The sequence below is a fragment of the Tamandua tetradactyla genome, chromosome 4 (assembly GCF_023851605.1).
Source record: "Tamandua tetradactyla isolate mTamTet1 chromosome 4, mTamTet1.pri, whole genome shotgun sequence".
Classification (NCBI taxonomy): Eukaryota; Metazoa; Chordata; class Mammalia; order Pilosa; family Myrmecophagidae; genus Tamandua; species Tamandua tetradactyla.
The window spans coordinates 171,833,071-171,853,628 of NC_135330.1; the positions used below are offsets into that span (position 1 = coordinate 171,833,071).

At 38.2% G+C, this 20,558-nt stretch overlaps 1 protein-coding gene, 1 non-coding gene and 1 pseudogene across 2 annotated transcripts in view; 2 read left to right on the forward strand and 1 right to left on the reverse strand.

Annotated features, from left to right (window-relative positions):
* Positions 1 to 20,558, reverse strand: part of LOC143679526 (uncharacterized) — a 78,350-nt gene that overhangs the window by 22,319 nt on the left and 35,473 nt on the right. The gene's annotated exons all lie outside the window — the stretch shown is intronic.
* Positions 9,093 to 9,199, forward strand: LOC143681767 (U6 spliceosomal RNA). Its single transcript, XR_013174828.1, has one exon. It is a non-coding gene; the product is annotated as a U6 spliceosomal RNA (small nuclear RNA).
* On the forward strand, positions 10,612 to 11,049 carry LOC143679524 (mitochondrial import receptor subunit TOM20 homolog pseudogene; annotated as a pseudogene).

Consider the following 20,558-nt stretch of genomic DNA (forward strand, 5'->3'; position numbering starts at 1 on the left):
CCCTGAAGAAATAAAATAAAACATAAGAGGATACTATGAACAACTATATGCCAACAAATTAGACAACTTAGATGAAATGGTCAAATTCCTGGAGACACACAAACAAGCTACACTGACTCGAGAAGAAATAGAAGATCTCAACAAACCAATCACAAGTAAAGAGATTCAGGAAGGACAAAGAAGTAAAAGGCATCCAAATTGGAAAGGAAGAAGTAAACTATCATTATTTGCAGATGATATGATACTAGACTTGGAAGATCCTGAGAAATCTATAGCAAAGTTACTTGAGCTAAGAAACAAATTCAGCAAGGTGGTGGAATATAAAATTAATGTGCAAATATCAGTAACATTTCTATACACAAGAAATGACCTAGCTGAGGAGTCAGTTAAGGAAAAAAATCCATTGAAAATAGCAACTAAAGGAATCAAGTACTTAGGAATGAACTTAACTAGGGATGTAAAGGACTTGTACACAGAAAACTGCATAACATTGCTAAAAGAAATCAAAGGAGATCTAAATAGGTGGAAAGATATTCCCTGCTCATGAATAGGAAGTCTAAATATAGTTAAGATGTCAATTCTCCCCAAGTTTATCTACAGATTCAACACAATACCAATCAAAATTCCAACAACCTACTTTGAAGATTTGAAAATGCTAACTACCAAATTCATCTGAAAGGGAAAGAGGCCCTGAATAGCTAAAAACATACTAAAAAAGAAGAACAAAGCGAGAGGATTAACACCCCCTGACTTTAAAACCTATTATAAAGCCACAGTGGTCAAAACAGCATGGTATTGCCACAAAGATGCAACCGTTGACCAATGGAATTGAATCGAGAGAGCAGAAATAGACCACCAAATCTATGATCAACTGATTTTTGACAAGGCCCCCAAATCCTCTGAACTGGGACAAAATAGTCTTTTCAATAATTGGGCATGGAAGAACTGGATATCAAAAGCCAAAAGAATGAAAGAGGATTCCTACCTTACACCATACACAAAAATTAACTCAAAGTGGATCTACACCTAAATATAAGAACTAGCACCATAAAACTTCTAAAAGAAAATGTAGGGCAACATCTTCAAGACCTAGTAATATGAGGTAGCTGTCCAAACTTTACACCCAAAGCACAAGCAATGAAAGAAAAAATACATAAATGGGAACTCCTCAAAATCAAATGCTTCTGCACCTCAAAAGACTTTGTGAAAAAGGTGAAGAGGCAGCCAATTCAATGGGAGAAAATATTTGGAAATCACATATTGGACAAATTTGATTTCCTGTATATGCAAAGAAATTGTACAATTCAACAACAAAAGAACAAACAATCCAATTATAAAATGGGCTAAAGATATAAATAGGCATTTTTCTGAAAATCAAATGCAAATGACTCAAAAGCACATGAAGAGATGCCCATTTTCATTGGTTATAAGGGAAATGCAGATCAAGACTACAATGAGATACCACCTCACACCAATAAGAATGGCAGCTATTAAGCAAACAGGAAACTTAAAATGTTAGAGAGGATGTGGAGAAACTGGGACACTTATGCACTGCTGATGGGAATGTATAATAGTGCAGCCACTATGGAAGACTGTTTGGTGGTTCCTCAAGAAACTAAATATTGAATTGCCCTATGAGCCAGCAATAGCACTACTTGATATATACCCAGAAGAGCTGAAAGCAATGACACAAACAGACATTTCCACACCAATGTTCATAGTAGCATTATTCACAATCACCAAAAGATGGAAACAAAGCAAATGCCAATCAACAGACAAGTGGATCAACAAAATGTGGTATATACATACAATGGAATATTATGTAGCATAAGACAGAACGACATCCTGAAGCACATGACAAGATGGATGAACCTTGAGTACATAATGCTGAATGAAATAAGCCAGACGTGAGAATATCAGCTATTTCAAAAATTAGGTTTTTAATATAAATAGCCATGGGAGATTCATAAACACAGAGGCTTTACACATAGCAAGGCTGACCCTGGCTTTAAATATTTAAAGAACAAAATTAACATTTAAACATCCATCACGTTCAAGGCTGTCTTCAAATCACTTCACATGTACCTTTCCTTTTTAAAATATGAATTAACCATATCAAAACATAAACTACCACTGTGAAAGCCTCAAGGCTAATTATACATTTTTTACATCATGCCATTGATCTTCTGAGATCTTTTCCAAATATTCTACTCTGAACTTAACTCCTCTCAACCACTCCCTATCAACCACTCCATATCAAGGGTACAGCTCTACTTTTAAAGCAATCTGTATTTTTATATATAGTCATAATCAGGATCTATACTAATTGGTGTTTTCATTGTCTGCTTTGCCCACTAGAGAGTAAAATATTTGAAGGAAAGGACTGTCTTATTTGCACTTGTATGTATTAAGTGTCTTGTAGTGTTGTTGCAACCAATGTAATATATATTTTTTCAGATACATGTGAATTTATTTGTGGTAAGTCACACTATGCCACAGATATTTGCAATGTCTATTTGAAAGTAAGCTTCTTGTTTAGGCTTCTTTTACATTTCTCTTCCTCTTGCATTCTATATGACCTGTGATCTCTTTTTATCAGTTTTATTTGCCCTATTGGAGTAGGCCAAATAATGGCCTCCAAAGATGTTCACCTTCTAATCTTGGAACCTGTGAATGTTACCCTGTATGGCAAAGGGACTTTGTGAATGGGATTAAATTAAAGATTTTGAGATGGGAAGATTATTCTGGATATCAAAGGAGACCCTAAATGCAATCCCAAGGGTCCTTGTGGGAGGGAGGTGGGAGAAATCAGATAATAAGAAGGCTATGTGGCAACAGGGGCAGAGATTGGAGGAATGGTGTCTGTGAAGGAAGAGGCTACAAGCCAAGAAGTAGAAGTGGCCACTAGAAGCTGGAAAAGGCAAAGAAATAGACCCCCCCCCCCCCCCCCGCTGCCAGAGCCTCCAGAAGGAGCTGCCTCTACCAATATCTTGACTTTAGCTCAGTGAGACCCATTAGACATCTGACCTCCAGAACAGTAAGGTAATAAGTCTGTGTTGTTTCATGCCATTAAATTTGTGGAAATTTGTTACAGTAGCAAAATATCACAAATATACCACTGAGAACATCTTTTATAATTAGCTAGCTCAGGAGGTATAGTTTAGTGATCAAGAGCATGGTTTTAGAGTTAGGTTCATGGGTCTATTATTTACTATCTGTGTGAACTTAGTCAGATAATTAAATCCCACTTAGTTTACAAAATGGGCATATTTATTCTCACCCTTTGTGAAGATTTTGCTATGACACACGTGAAGCACTTAACCCAATGTCTGGTATAGAGTTGTAGGTCTTCAATAAAAGTTCAAAGGCAAGAATTTGGATAGTAACTAATAAGTAGCCATTATCCATCCTGCCATACATTCAAACTAGGGTTTATCTATTAAAATTTCATTTTTACCCATCCTTTCAGGAACCCAAATAATCTGCAGATGGGGTGTGTTTTCTGAATATCAATTCAGAACATCTTCTTTCTTCCTTCCATGAATTATGACAACAGAACATTTTAAACTCTTGAATCAATAGAAAAATTTCAAAATTACAAACTGTTTTAGGAAAACATTGTCCTCCCTATATTAGCCTCTTGGTGAATGGCTTATGACAGCAATTTCACTTACAACATCCCTTATTTAATATTAAAAAAACATTTACTAGAACCAAATAATCTGAATATAATTTAAATAAAACCCTAATAATATCTGTACCATTTAGCACTCCTTCAGCTTCAAGGAACAGAAATCTCACCACAAAGAATATGGAAATGTATTATCTCACAGTAACAGAAGATCCAGAGGCAAGATATGGTTTTTAGGGTTTGATTTAATGGCTCAACATCGTCCTTAAGGATCCAGGACCTTTCTATCTCTCTGCTCTGACATCTTTGGTGTTAGTGTCAACCCTAGGCTGGTGGCATGATATCTCCAAATCCCCTAAGGGTTAGAATAAAGTCATTGATATATTCCTGAGCTAATTTCTGGCAAGGACAACAAGAATGTACTGTAGATAGGGGTGCAGCCAGTTTCCCTGTGGCACCTGGCTGCCTTGGAGAGGATAGATATGAATTAATTTGGGGAACTGTTAGAGAGGAAGAAAGGGGGAATGAATGCTGGGTAGGCAACAATAATCAGTATTGATTTACTCTTTTTTTTCAAACTAATTGCCCCTGTAAACTGCTCCCAGCTTTGCTCAGAATATCATCCACATTTCATAAAAGATATTTGTACTTAACTACTTACAAATTGCTAAGCATACAACTTCTGAAATCAGCATTTTCAATTAAAAAAGACAATCACATTTTCCTAAAATTAAACAAATTATTTGGGTTGAGATATACTACAGAAAATTTTACGTGCAAACACAACTTTAAATTATCTAGATGTTTACTGAGGCAATATCTTATTACTATAGTTGCTTATCAGTGCTGTGGAGAAAAATAAAGCAGGGAGGGTCAGGATTGGAGAGAGTGGTTGTTTTAGTCTGCTAGATGCCGGAATGCAATATATCAGAAACAGAATGGCTTTTAAAAAGGGGAATTTAATAAGTTTCTAATTTACAGTTCCAAGGCTGAGAAAATGTCCCAATTAAAACAAGTCTATAGAAATGTCCAATCAAAGGCATCCAGGGAAAGATACCTTGGTTCAAGAAGGCTGATGAAGTTCAGGGTCTCTCTCTCAAGTGAGAAGGCACATGGCAAACACAGTCATGGTTTCTCTCTCAGCTATAAGGGCTCATGGCTAGCACGGCATCATCTGCTAGCTTTCTCTACTGGTTTCCTGTTTCATGAAGCTCCCCAGGAGGTATTTTCCTTCTTCATCTCCAAAGCGCTGGCTGATGGACTCTCTGCTTCGAGGTGCTGCAGCATTCTCTGCTCTCTCTGAATCTCCTTTCTCCAAAATTTTTCCTCTTGTACAGGGTTCCAGAAATTTATCAAGACCCACCCAAGTGGGTGGAGACATGTTGTCACCTAATCCAGTTTAACAACCACTCTTGATTTAATCACATCTCCAGGGAGATGATCTGATTATAGTTTCAAACATACAGTATTGGAAAGGGATTATTCTGCCTTTATAAAATGGGATTTATATTAAAACATGGCTTTTCTAGGGGACATACATCCTTTCAAACCAGCACAGTGGTTGAAATAGAAGTTGCTGTTTTATCAATGGCAGCCAGGTAAGCCTCACTAAGAAGGTGACATTGGAATAAAGGCCTGAAGGAAATGAGAGTGTGAGCCTTGCAGAGGTGGGGTGTTCTAGCTACAGGGATTCTCCACATGCTAAAGTCTGAAGTGGGAACAGACCTAGTGTGTTTTGAGACAACAAAAAAGCCAGAACTTCTGTATCACATTGAGAAAATAGATATGCCTGTAAGAAAATTAACTTTAGCTTTCACACAAGATGGCCCAGGAAAGGACTGCTGAATAACTCAAAATGGTTTTGCAGGCAGGGAAGGAGAGCACCTTTGATGTAAGCCTTGAATAGGTGCCAGATAGGTAGAAACAAGTTTAAATAAATAACAGCCAGAGTCATTGAAATATAGAGCATAATCAAAAGCGAGAACCTTCCGCCAGAAATTTGAATTAGTTAGACTGTCCTGATAGGCTATAACCTCTGGAGTATCCAATCAGCAGAGAAACAGGGGAGGGTCTTGTAGCCAGGTACAGTTATAACCATTTTGGTGTTCTACTGATTGGCGGGCCAGGCACCATTTTGTGTTTGGCTGGGTGCCTGTTCTTGCAAGAGCATTAACAAATTATTTTCTTCTCACATTTGGGTGAGCACTTATTCACTTTCAAGTACAGCATTTTTTCTAACAGTGCCAATCACATTTTAAAGATTAATTTCCTAGTTGGAATGAGATGGGTGCTACTGGACAGTCTTAAACACAGTAATGATATGAGTTATGTTTTAGCCTTAGTTTGGAGAGAAAGAAACAACACAGCATAGAGAGTTAATAAAAACCTTTCCATTTTGGTTACTCCTCTTTGTCCATCATCCTTGATTTAGCCCATTCCACCATAATCTCTCTGTTGGATTACAGCAATGTTCTCCCAATTCCAGGCCACAAGTCTCTTCCAAATCAAGTTAGTCTTCTATATGACACAAGCACCTTACTGACACCTTATCATATCCCCAACTCTCAAGGTAATAAATTTCCATTAGCTCCAGATTTCTTGTCTCTTAAAATCCTAACCCTCTTTCATATTGGAAGACTGTTCCAATCTACATCTGGCCTCATTGCCCACCACTTTTTCTATGAGCGCTACACTCCAACCACACTGAATCTGCCAGTTTCTGAGTGTGCCAGGCCTTTTATGTTTCCTTGACATTGAGTACACCATTCCTTCTGCCTAGAATGCCTTTCTCCCCTTCTAACAAAATCTTTCTTTAAAACTCAGTTCAAATATTGCTTCCTCAGTAAAGGCCTCTCTTTCTTCCCTAAGCTTTCTTATTCATTCTTTGTGCTCCCATGTTGTTTTGGGATCTTTCCAGTCTAGAACTAGTCTCCCTCTTTGGGCTGTATATTACTATATTTTTAGACTTTGAGTTGAATGAGATGGAAAATCCAAGAGGACAAAATAATTTCTTCAGTGCTTTTTCTGGGACCCTTTTATTTCCTATTAAATTAACGTTTGCTCTGGGCCCTCCACCTGAAGGTGGAATGTGTCAATTTTATGAACAACCTTGAGGCAATGCATACTCTTGTTGAGGGAAAACAGAGTTATCCTGCTGCTTGTAGCAAATCAATAGATTTGGAACATCTATTTTGCTACCTAAAGGGGCAGGTGGGATGGGTTTCTTCTTTTCATGTTTTCAAGATGAAGAGCCTATAACTTGCAGCTTATTGGTGAAAGTTCCTCAAAGCCTCCTTATGAGTTAATCATCCTTGATGGGCAAAAATCTTTGCCTAGACATTCTCATTAGACTTAGAATAAAGGGTCAAGCCTCTCCCTAAATAAGTAAATGGAGCTAGCCTAGGCAGTAGACTCACTGTTTAAAACCAAGGAATTTGCATGTCATTAAATCTTCCTTAGTACAAACATAAAAATTTCTTTACAGAAAGGAACACAAAGAACTTTTGGGATACCTTGTGTGCTGGTTTGAAGGAAAGTATGCCCCCTAGAAAAGCCATGTTTTAACCAAAACTCCATTTCATAAGGGTGGAGTGGTCCCTGTTCAATACCGTATGTTTGAAACTGTAATCAGATCATCTCCCTGGATGATGTGATTTAGTCAAGAGTGGATAAACTGGATTAGGTGATGACATGTCTCCACCCATTTGTCTGGATCTTGGTTGGTTTATTGGAGTCCTATAAAAGAGGGAATATTTTAGAGAATGAGAGATTCAGAGAGAGCAGAGAATGCTGCAGCACTACGAAGCAGAGTTCACAAGCCAGCAACCTTTGGAGATGAAGAAGAAAAATGCCTCCTGGGGAGCTTCTTGAAACAGTAAGCCAGGAGAGAAGACAACAGATGATGCCTTGCTTGCCATGTGCCCTTCCAGCCAAGAGAGAAACTGTGACTGTGTTTGCCATGTGCCTTTCCAGATGAAAGAGAAACCCTGAACTTCATCGGCCTTCTTGAACCAAGGTATCTTTCCCTGGATGCCTTAAATTGGACATTTCTATAGACTTGTTTTGATTGGGACATTTTCTCAGCCTCAGAACTGTAAACTAGCAACTCATTAAATTCCCCCTTTTAAAAGCCATTCTGTTTCTCGTATATTGCATTCCGGCAGCCAGCAAACTAGAACACCTTGTTAAGGAACAATGTGCCAGTCTGAAGTTATTGTACCCCCAAAAAGCCATGTCTTTTAATCCTCATTCGATATTGTTAGGTGGGATTTTTCTGATTGTTTCCATGGAGATATAACCCACCCAATTGTGGGTGGTAACTTTTGATTAGATGGTTTCCATGGAGATGTGTCTCCACCCATTCAAGGTGGAGTTGCTTACTGGAGTCCTTTAAGAGAGAACCATTTTGGAAAATACTTTAGAGCCAACAGAGCCCACACAACCATCTCTTTCCTTTAGAGATAAAGAAAGAAAATGTCTCCAGGGAAGCCGTTGAAGAAGCCTGGAAAGAAGCTAGCAGACGTCATGTGCCTTTCCAGCTGAGAGAAACCCTGAACATCATTGACCTTCTTGAACCAAGGTATCTTTCCCTAGGTGCCTTAATTTGGACATTTTTATAGCCTTACCTTAATTTGGACATTTTCATGGCCTTAGACTGTAAACTTACAACTTAATAAATTCCCCTTTTTAAAAGCCATTCTGTTTCTGAAATATTGCATTCCAGCAGCTTACTAACTAATATAGTCATATGTTTCTTCATATTTTCTATTGTTACATAGAAAGGTATCTTCAGTCCCAAGCTGCTAAAACAAATACCATGCATTCAGTTGGCTTAAACAACAAGTATTTTGGGTTCATGGTTCTGAGACTAGGAGATGTGTAAAATCAAGACATCAGCAAACCATGCTTTCTCCTCAAAGACTGGGAATAGTCCTCATTCTGGGGACTGGTAACTGGCAATCCTTGGACCTTGGCTTTTCTGTCATATGTCAATGCACATGGCAATGTCCTTCCTTCTCTTCCAGGTTCCATTGTCTTCCAGCTTCTCCCTGTGGCCTTTTTCCCTGTGACCTTCTCCAAGGCCTCGGGTAATATGAATAGGTGCCCTCCTGATTCAGTTCATCATACGTTAACTAAAAATATCAACCTCAAAAGGTCCATTTTACAATGGATTCATACCCATGGAATAGGTTAAGATTAAGAACATCGTTTCCTGGGCTACATACTGCAACCCACCACAAAGGATAATCATGATCTCATACGTTGTTGATGGGAGTGCAAAATGGTATGGCCTCTATAGAGGGAAATTTTGCAATATTTCCAAAATCACAAAGATATTTTTCACTTTAATACAGCAATCCCATGGCTGGGAATTTATTCTACAGATAGCTCTGCATACATACAAAATAGCAAATGTACAATAAGATATTCATTTGATTGTGTCTACAAAAAGAAACACCAAGTGCTCACTTTGGCAGCACATATACTAAAATTGGAACAATACAGAGAAGATTAGCATGGCTCCTGTGCAAGGATGACATGCAAATTCGTGAAGCATTCCATATTTTTTAAGGAAAAAAAAAAAGAAACACCAAAAGGATACATGTGGAATTCATGAAGATAATTACCTACTGGGGATTGAATTTGGGGATGAGATGGATGGAGATATAAGTAAAAGCAACACATTTCAATGAAAACCTTTTTATATCATTTTAATTTGGAACCATGTAATTCTGTCACTTATTCAAAACAATATTAAAGGATTAGTGTGAAATATGAATAAGACAAGTGAGCCTTGAAAATAAAGAATTTATTTTCTTAATTATCTTTGTATTTTAAGCATCTGACATCTTACCTGCCCTAAAAGTGATACTTAAATATCTGTTAAAATAATTCAATCCAAGCCATTAAGTTTCACACTATTAAGCACCTACATCTTTACAGTTATGAGTATTCAGATAGTTAGAAAATAAATGAAAGTTTAACTTGTAGTCTTTGACCTTATGCAGGTTACCAGTAGGGAAATAACCATATAAAACAGTTAGGTAACAATCCACTTCTTTGGGTTAACTGTCAACAAAAATAAATTTTACACTACAGATATTTAGAAACATGAAAATGAGCTAAATTTAGATGTAAGTCAATTTATCAGTTGTTTCATTAACATGCAAGTTTGCCCTCTGTTAATTAACAAAGACATCTGATTTTGATCCATAGATTTACTATTTTAGTTAATGAATTGAAGCATGGAATTAAAACAGTGACATCACAACAAACTCCAACAGGGAAGACGAAACAAATGAGCTGACACTGATCCAACTGAAATTTAACATCATCCCATTTGGGAAAATATCACTCAGTACTGAAGGTTTGCTGCCCCCAAGAGGCAAAAAAAAAAAAAAAAAAAAAACCTCCAAAATCAAATGGAGTCATTTAATTTCAAGGGCCAAGCAATGGAGAAAAGAAGATATAAGATGGAGCCTTGTTTAATAAAAGATTGAGAGCCAACCCCACTAATTCTGGAAAAGAGAAAGGAGAAAACATTATTTGGAATTCCTAAGAATAGAGATGGGTTTGTAGTACAGCAAAGATAAGAAAGGGCACTCTTACTCATTTGCATCTGTGCTGGTTTGAAAGGATGTATGTACCCTAGAAAAGCCATGTTTTAATCCTAATCCTGTTTTGTAAAGGCAGCCATTTCTTCTAATCCTTATTCAGTACTGTATGTTTGAATCTCTTTAATTAGATCATCTCCCTGGAAATGTGAATCAAACAAGAGTGGTTGTTAAACTGGGTGGGTCTTTATTAGTTTACTGGAATACTATAAAAGAGGAAACATTTTGGAGAAAGCTAGAGATTCTGAAAGAGCAGAACAATGTAGCCACGAGAAGCAGAGAGTCCACCAGCCAGCATCCTTCAGCAGCCAAAGGCTCCTTCGCGGGCTGCTGCCACTACCCTCCTCACTCCACGGTTGAGAGAAAATGGCGGGTGGGAACAGCACCATCGCGCCCAGTGTATGCGGGGCCCTTTTCATCTGGTATTGCATTTACTACAACCACAAAAGATGGAGTGACCCCAATTTCAAGAACAGGCTGCAAGAGCGAAGAAAGAAACAGAAACTTGCCAAGGAGAGAGCTGGGCTTTCCAAGTTACCTGAACTTCAAGATGCTGAAGCTGTTGAGAAAATTTTCCTTGAAGATATACAGCTGGGTGAACAGTTACTAGCCCAAGGAGAATACGAGAAGGGTGTGAACCATTTGACAAATGCAATTGCTGTGTGCGGACAGCCACAGCAGTTATTACAAGTATTACAGCAAACTCTTCCACTACCACTGTTCCAGATGCTTCTGACTAAGCTCCCAACAAATAGTCAGAGAATTGTAAGTGCTCAGAGCTTGGCTGAAGATGATGTGGAATGAAAAACAAATATCAGCATAATAAAATCTCAATTTAAAATATTTAAAAAATTCTTAACTCGTAAGAGGAACAGCTCTGGAGTTATAGGGGCAGATGTGCTTTGAGATGGACTGGACCACACTGAAATCTACCAAAGCTAATTTTTGCTTTGTGTAGATCCATTTGTCTGTTTTATCTATTTTTCCCAGTGAAAAGTGTATTTTGATAAGTATTTTTCATTTTATAAATACAGTATGAGTTAACTAAAATATCATGGATTTTGTTTCTTCCTAATGTGTACATACATGTAACAATACTTAGGTTGAAAGTACCCAGTGCTCACTTGTTTTTTGTTTGTTTGTTTTTTTCTGCATGGACAGGCACCGGGAATCAAACCCAGATCTTTGGTATGGCAGGTGAGAACTCTGCCTGCTGAGCCACATGGCCTGCCCCCGTGCTCAGTTTTTAAAGATAAGGCATAAAAAAGTATAGGAGGAAGCTGAAGAACATGCATTTTTTAAAAGCTAATACATATTGCTGTATATCAGAAAAGTGTATGAAAACTTGATTATTTATCAAAACTGAGCATTAATCTTTGAGGTGATCTTCCCCATTTAATCTTTCAAACATAAATATATATGTGAAATGTGCTGCTGTGCTGTATTAACTTCATCCCTACCTCTTGTGTCAATCTTGATAATACTGTGTTTAAATCAGTGGGCTTAGTGAAATGTTTTATTTAAATGGTGCGCTTAATATGTTCTAGGTATTTATCGCCCTCTACATTGGATATGCATAGTAGTTGCAAATAGCACTAGCTGCTTGTGAGCTTCACCAAATCCTGTCTGCTTACTTTCCTCATTTATAAAATAAGGGAACTGATTCACTGATCTCTGAGGCATCCCTTTCTGCTCCTACTTTATATAGTTCTGTTCAGCATCTTCAAATCCACCTCCTCCAGAGGAGTGTCTTTGTTCAGCCTTGTGCTGTTTTATACTCTGAACTTTGCATGCTTGCCTAACTTGGTGTTTCCAAATTGATCTTTTGTTAATGTCTGATTATTGTGTTGACTTTCACTGAAATCATAACAGGTCTGTCGCAACATTGTAAATTCGTCGGAAGTGTATGCTTTTAGGTAACTGGGATGACCTGCTTGTAAAAGAAATGCTCCCCTTTGCGTTTAACTTTGGTGTATCAACTTGATTCCTTTCTCTTGTTGAACACTGAGCATATCTTGTTGAACACTAAGAGTAAGACATAAGCTTGTGGCTGAAGACTGAAAAAACTGGAGCTAGTGGGACCTTTTGTTCTCAAATATTGACACATGCAGTCACAGATTCCATTTCAGAACTGAGAATCAGGATCTTTCGTATTGTGCTGCATGTGCTGAACTGAGCAGGATTTCACATTCAGGGTGGCTTTGTGCCATATAAAAGTTGGTGGAGAGATCCCAGAGATTTTTCCTTTGTACTGGGCTTTTTATCTTGATTTACTTATTAACTTTTCTTACCTTAACCTACGCGGTTGTGTGTGTGTGGTAGTTGTGGTGTAGTGGAAAGAGTTTGAACTGCAAGGCTAGCTTCTGCCTCTCATTAGCTATCTATATAGCCTTGGGCATGTCATGTCCTATCACCTCCAGTATTCTCACCTATGAATGAGAACATGGGGATAGATGACTCAAACATTTAAGGGCTCTTCCTCCAGATACCTCCTAGGTTTGTGAGAACTCTTGGTGTACTTTTATTATTATTGTCATGACACTTAGTGCGCTTTTCAGGGAATGAACAGTAGAAACCTGACTAATAGGATCTGAAATTCAAAGCACTGTAGCGGTGATTGGTCAATAATTGATCATGCAGCAAAGAAACAGTCTTTCCTCTAGGTATAGATTGAGGGATGTAGAAGGAGAATACAGGTGGGTAAAAGAGCAGGGAGCAGAGAACTTAGCAAGAAAATAATGGGCCTGGAAAAACTAAGGATTGGTTGGAGGAGTGAGTGGTCATCTAGATTTTGGGAAGGTAGAAAGCTAACTATACACGCCCTTGAAAACTATGCACTACAAGCTGGGAATCAGTTTTCTGGAAAACAATCCTCTTTGATTTAAGCCTTGTTGAAAAGGCAATGATAGCTTCACTTTAGGGCTGATTAAGCCAAGTACATTTTCTTATTTAAACGACAGCTTTGGTACTTTAAAATTAGGCCCTACTTTTGAAAGCTTTAGGTGTGTTACATTTAAAAAAAAAAAAAAAAAAACACCTGCTATTTTTCCCCCATTGAAGAGTTTCCTACCTAAAGTTTTAGTAGTGGTGATAAACCAGGGAATCATGCTGCTAGCCAAATGGTACCCAGCAGGTGGGAATAAAACAACTCAAGATTTGAGTCGAGTAAAACAGATTGAATGTTCCCATGTGCTAATGTTGCACCCTTGTGTAAAATCTCTGGAAATGCAAAACATATTGGTGCATGCTGACATCCTTCTTTGGTCAAAAATCTTTGTTAAATACAAAGGTTCAAATTTATGTTTAAAGTAAAAGCATTTAAAACAAGCTTACCTGACAGCATTGTTTTTCTATTAATTGATAACTAGAATTTATGTTCACATTTAAGTGTGTAAAACCTAGCATAGTGTGCCTAATGTGCAGTCAGTAAATATTTCATTCTTCTAATGGCTTCCTGCCTATCTTCGTGACCTCATTGATTCAGTCTATAGACCAGAATATTAATGAAATGTTATTGCAGAAAAGATTTTGAGAAAATTAGCATATCGTGTAACCATCACAGAAAATGATTTTCCTTGTAACGTAAAAAATGCAGTTCTTATTATTGCTTGTGCCTCAGTAGTAAGTGAATATTACAGGGCTTAGAGAAAAAAAAAAGTGAGAGTATAAGATGAAAGTCTGGGACCCAAAAGTGGTCCCCAAAATAAGGACCTCATCAAGTAATACACCACAAAATACCACTCCAAAGTATTTTCCTCCCAGCCCTTGGAATTTCTTTCATGACTTTTGAAAGTTACCAGATACTCTGCCAAGCTAAAGAGAACTTTGTTAGTTCTGGTAAATAATATGGAATTCAAACTCCCAAATTCTGCTGCCACACCTGGGAAAGATATTCAATGTAAATCAGGTTGGAATACATAAGTAAATACTTATCTGTGTTGGTATATATTGTTATACAGATATATTGCAAGTTCAATAAATTTAGGGGTGCTTCTATTCCTCTGAAAAATGTGATTCAAATTTCTAATTACTAACTTACAACAATTTTCTAGATAAACAGGATAGCCCAGTAGAAAAACTCAGGACACCAGAATCCAAGAAACTGCCAATTTTAATCATGATTCTGACACACGCTAGCTACCACTTAACTCTTCTGAACTTCAACTACTTTGTCTATAAAATATGGATGATACCTGTTGTGCCATTTTGAAACTATTGTGTATCCCAGAAATGCCACACTTTAAACCTAATCCAATACTGTGGGGCCAGATCTATTGTTTAGGGTGTAAAAATTAGATTGGATTGTTTCCATAGAGATGTGGCATACCCAGCTGTTGGCATGACTTTTGGTTAGATTATATCCATGCAGATATGACACACCCAATTGTGGGTATAGTTTTTTGATTGGATGGAGATATGACTTCACCCATTCATGGGTCTTGATTCGTTTACTAGAGTCTCTTCAAAGGGGAAACATTTTGGAGAAGCCTCAGATGCAGATGCTTGGAGAACAGTTGCTTCAGAGCTAACAGAGACATGGATGTTTGGAGATACTTGGAGTGCCAACAGAGAGCAGATGCCTAGACACAGGAAGAGCTCAGCAGACATCACCCTGTGCCTTCCCATGAGATGCTAAGCAAGCCAGAGCCAAGAGTCGTGTCCTGGAGGAGCTAAATGAAGGCCCACAGATGTTTATAGAGGAAACCCCTGGCATCAGAAGCTGGAAGAAATGGAACTGGAAACAAGGACTAGCAGACGCCAGCCACATGCCTCCCCATGTGACAGACATCAGCCTTTCTTGAGTCAAGTTACTTTCTCTGGATGCAGTAGTTTGGACATTTTTTTAATGGCCTTAGAACTATAAGCTTCTAACTTAATAAATTCCTCTTTTAAAAGCTATTCCATTGCTGATATATTGCATTCTGGCAGCTTTAACAAACCAAAACACCTACTTTGCAGCATTGCTGAAAGACCTAGAGAGAACATAGATTAGTACACGTAAATATTATGTGCTTAATAAATGGTAGCTACTATTACACAAACATAATAAGCTGTTCTATGTTATATAATATAGGAGCAAATTTAATTGAGATGCCAAAATATGTAGTACAGATTCTAAAGGCTATAGGCCATTAGGAAAAAGAGATCAATGCTAGCGGGAAATTTTATTAGACTTTATAAATAAATGACATTGAAAACTATATATTTTCTCTGAAAAAAATCTCATTACCACCTTGGAATATTTGCAGCAATCAAAGACATAAAATGTATAATGTGCATTCAGGCTTGTTTAAATATTAGGGTATTATGAGAGATTTATTAACTGTATCAAGAAAAACACTGTAGTCATGAGATTACATCTTCTAAATATAACCATGATGGTGACAGGCTTATATAATTCTGAAAATAGTGCCCTGTTTTAAAGAAGCATGTGAGTATGGATATGGATCTATCTCTATTCAATTAAAGGCCATGACTACTAAACCTTGGGACATTGCTTTAATTGCATATACCCTCTTAAAACAATAAGTAGATGCTTGGAGAACAGTTGCTTCAGAGCTAACAGAGACATGGATATTTGGAAATGCTTGGAGTGCCAACAGAGAGCAGATGCCTAGACATAATAAATAATAACCAACAACTAGATGCATAGGATTCAGAAACTTCCAGTATTCAACTGGAATTCTCATTTTCTATTAGAATAGTATATGTGAACATGGGTGGAGATGAAAGGTATTTAGGGAAAGCAAGGAGTTTCACATGGCCAGGATCTAAGGTGTGAAATTTGGAGATGGGGTAGGAGGGCAGCAGAAGGAACATAAGTAAATCAAAATTAAGATACAACCATTTAATATGGTTGGACTTACATGGGATATGACTCCCAGATGTGTAAATCTCCCTGGCAACATGGGACCTGACTCCCAGGGAGGAGCCAGGACCTGTTTTGAGGAGAGTAAGAAGGTTTTCTTTACCAAAAGTGGGAAGAGAGAAATGATGCAAAATAAGAGTCTCAGTAGCTGTGATATTTCAGAGTTGAGAGATTATCCTGAAGGTTATTTTTATGCATTATATAGATATCCCTTTTTAGTTTCTGGTGTGTTGGAGTGGTTGGAGGGAAGTATGTGAAACTGTTGAAATGTGTTTCAGTAGCCTTGTTTCTTGAAGAGGACTGTATATAGCTTTTACAATGTGACTGTGAAAACCTTGTGTCTGATGCTCCTTTTATCCAGGGTATGGACAGATGGTAAATAATAATAATAATAATAAGGACAGAAAATAAATAATAAGGAAGATAAAGGATAAAAACTGGATAGATTGAAATACTGGTGGCCAGTGAGAGGGAGGGGTAAGGGATATGGGATGTATGAGTTCTTTCTTTTTATTTTTATTTCTTTTTCTGGAGTGATGCTAATGTTTTAAAAATGATCATGATGAGACTTCTGGAGAAGATGGCGGCTTAGTAAGACGTGCGGGTCTTAGTTCCTCCTCCAGAACAGCTACTAGAGAAGTAGAAATGATACAGAACAACTCCCGGAGCCACAACAGAGACCAAGAAGACAGCGTACCCCATTCTGGAACGGCTGATTGGCTGGGAGAACCCGCTCCGGTGAGATCGCCGAGGGGCGCAGGCTTCCCCGGGCCGGGGCGGCAGGCGGCTGGAGTCCCTCCCTCCTTCCTTCCCGGGCGGGCTGGGAGAATCGGACAGGCAGTCCCCTCAAGCCGCGGCGGCTGGCGCCCTCCCCCCCACGTGAGGCCCCCGGACCAGCTGGGAGAATTGGATCGGAGATCCCCAAGCCGCAGAGAACGGCGACCGGGGTCCCTTCCAAACACGTGACTTCCCGGTCCGGCTGGGAACAGTGGATAGACACTCCCCCAAGCCGCGGCGGCTGGTGCTCCCCCGCCACATTTGGCGTCCCGGGCCGGCTGGGAAATTTGGACAGGCGCTCCCCCAAGCTGCAGAGGCCGGCGACCCTCCCCGCACGCGGATCCCTGGGCTGGCTGGGAGATTCGGATTAGCACTCCCCCAAGCCACTTCGGCTGGCGACCCCCCCCACAGCGAGAGTTTTCCAAAGTTAAAGGAGCCACAGCATCTTTTACTGGTGGGACCCGCAGACAGATGAGTGCCACGAGCGCCACCTACTGGGCAGGATAAGAAAAACAGAGCCCAGAGATTTCACAGAAAAATCTTTCAACCTGCGGGGTCTTACACCCAGGGAAATCTGATTAAATGCCCAGACGCCAGCAAAAAATAACGGATCATGCTCAGAAAATTGAAAATATGGCCTAGTCAAAGGAACAAACCAATAGTTCAAATGAGATACAGGAGCTGAGACAACTAATGCTGAATATACGAACAGAAATGGAAAACCTCTTCAAAAACCAAATCGATAAATTGAGGGAGGACATGAAGAAGACATGGGCTGAACAAAAAGAAGAAATAGAAAAACTGAAAAAAACAAATCACAGAACTTATGGGAGTGAAGGACAAAGTAGAAAAGCTGGAAAAAACAATGGATACCTAAAATGGTAGATTAAAAGAGACAGAAGCTAGAATTACTGAATTGGAGGATGGAACATCTGAATTCCAAAAAGAAACAGAAACTATAGGGAAAAGAATGGAAAAATTTGAACAGGGGATCAGGGAACTGAATGACAATATGAAGCGCACAAATATACGTGTTGTGGGTGTCCCAGAAGGAGAAGAGAAGGGAAAAGGAGGAGAACAACTGATGGAAGAAATTATCACTGAAAATTTCCCAACTCTTATGAAAGACCTAAAATTACAGATCCAAGAAGTGCAGCGCACCCCAAAGAGATTAGACCCAAATAGGCGTTCTCCAAGACACTTACTAGTTAGAATGTCAGAGGTCAAAGAGAAAGAGAGGATCTTGAAAGCAGCAAGAGAAAAACAATCCATCACATACAAGGGAAACCCAATAAGACTATGTGTAGATTTCTCAGCAGAAACCATGGAAGCTAGAAGACAGTGGGATGATATATTTAAATTACTAAAAGAGAAAAACTGCCAACCAAGACTCCTATATCCAGAAAAATTGTCCTTCAAAAACGAGGGAGAAATTAAAACATTCTCAGACAAAAAGTCACTGAGAGAATTTGTGACCAAGAGACCAGCTCTGCAAGAAATACTAAAGGGAGCACTAGAGTCAGATACGAAAAGACAGAAGAGAGAGGTATGGAGAAGAGTGTAGAAAGAAGGAAAATCAGATATGATATATATAATACAAAAGGCAAAATGGTAGAGGAAAATATTATCCAAACAGTAATAACACTAAATGTTAATGGACTGAATTCCCCAATCAAAAGACATAGACTGGCAGAATGGATTAAAAAACAGGATGCTTCTATATGCCGTCTACAGGAAACACATCTTAGACCCAAAGATAAATATAGGTTGAAAGTGAAAGGTTGGGAAAAGATATTTCATGCAAATAACAACCAGAAAAGAGCAGGAGTGGCTATACTAATATCCAACAAATTAGACTTCAAATGTAAAACAGTTAAAAGAGACAAAGAAGGACACTATCTACTAATAAAAGGAACAATTAAACAAGAAGACATAACAATCATAAATATTTATGCACCGAACCAGACTGCCCCAAAATACGTGAGGAATACACTGTAATCACCGAAAAGGGAAATAGACACATATACCATAATAGTTGGAGACTTCAACTCACCACTCTCATCAATGGACAGAACATCTAGACAGAGGATCAATAAAGAAATAGAGAATTTGAATATTACAATAAATGAGCTAGACTTAACAGACATTTATAGGACATTACATCCCACAACAGCAGGATACACCTTTTTCTCAAGTGCTCATGGATCATTCTCAAAGATAGACCATATGCTGGGTCACAAAGCAAGTCTTAACAAATTTAAAAAGATTGAAATCATACACAACACTTTCTCGGATCATAAAGGAATGAAGTTGGAAATCAATAATAGATGGAGTGCCAGAAAATTCACAAATACATGGAGGCTCAACAACACACTCTTAAGCAACGAGTGGGTCAAAGAAGAAATTGCAAGAGAAATTAGTAAATACCTCGAGGCGAATGAAAATGAAAACACAACATTATCAAAACCTACGGGACGCAGCAAAGGCAGTGCTAAGAGAGAAATTTATTGCCCTAAATGCCTATATCAGAAAATAAGAAAAGGCAAAAATTCAGGAATTAACTGTCCACTTGGAAGAACTGGAGAAAGAACAGCAAACTAACCCCAAAGCAAGCAAAAGGAAAGAAATAACAAAGATTAGAGCACAAATAAATGAAATTGAAAACATGAAAACAATAGAGAAAATCAATAAGACCAGAAGTTGGTTCTATGAGAAAATCAATAAGATTGATGGGCCCTTAGCAAGATTGACAAAAAGAAGAAGAGAGAGGATGCAAATAAATAAGATCAGAAATGGAAGAGGAGACATAACCACTGACCTCACAGAAATAAAGGAGGTAATAACAGGATACTATGAACAACTTTATGCTAATAAATACAACAATTTAGATGAAATGGACGGGTTCCTGGAAAGACATGAACAACCAACTTTGACTCAAGAAGAAATAGATGACCTCAACAAACCAATCACAAGTAAAGAAATTGAATCAGTCATTCAAAAGCTTCCCAAAAAGAAAAGTCCAGGACCAGATGGCTTCACATGTGAATTTTATCACACATTCCAGAAAGAATTAGTACCAACTCTCCTCAAACTCTTCAAAATAATCGAAGCGGAGGGAAAGCTACCTAATTCATTCTATGAAGCCAACATCACCCTCATACCAAAACCAGGCAAAGATATTACAAAAAAAGAAAACTACAGACCAATCTCTCTAATGAATATAGATGCAAAAATCCTCAACAAAATTCTAGCAAATCGAATCCAACAACACATTAAAAGAATTATACATCATGACCAAGTAGGATTCATCCCAGGTATGCAAGGGTGGTTCAACACAAGAAAATCAATTAATGTAATACACCATATCAACAAATCAAAGCAGAAAAATCACATGATCATCTCAATTGATGCAGAGAAGGCATTTGACAAGATTCAACATCCTTTCCTGTTGAAAACACTTCAAAAGATAGGAATACAAGGGAACTTCCTTAAAATGATAGAGGGAATATATGAAAAACCCACAGCTAATATCATCCTCAATGGGGAAAAATTGAAAACTTCCCCCTAAGATCAGGAACAAGACAAGGATGTCCATTATCACCACTATTATTCAACATCGTGTTGGAGGTTCTAGCCAGAGCAATTAGACAAGAAAAAGAAATACAAG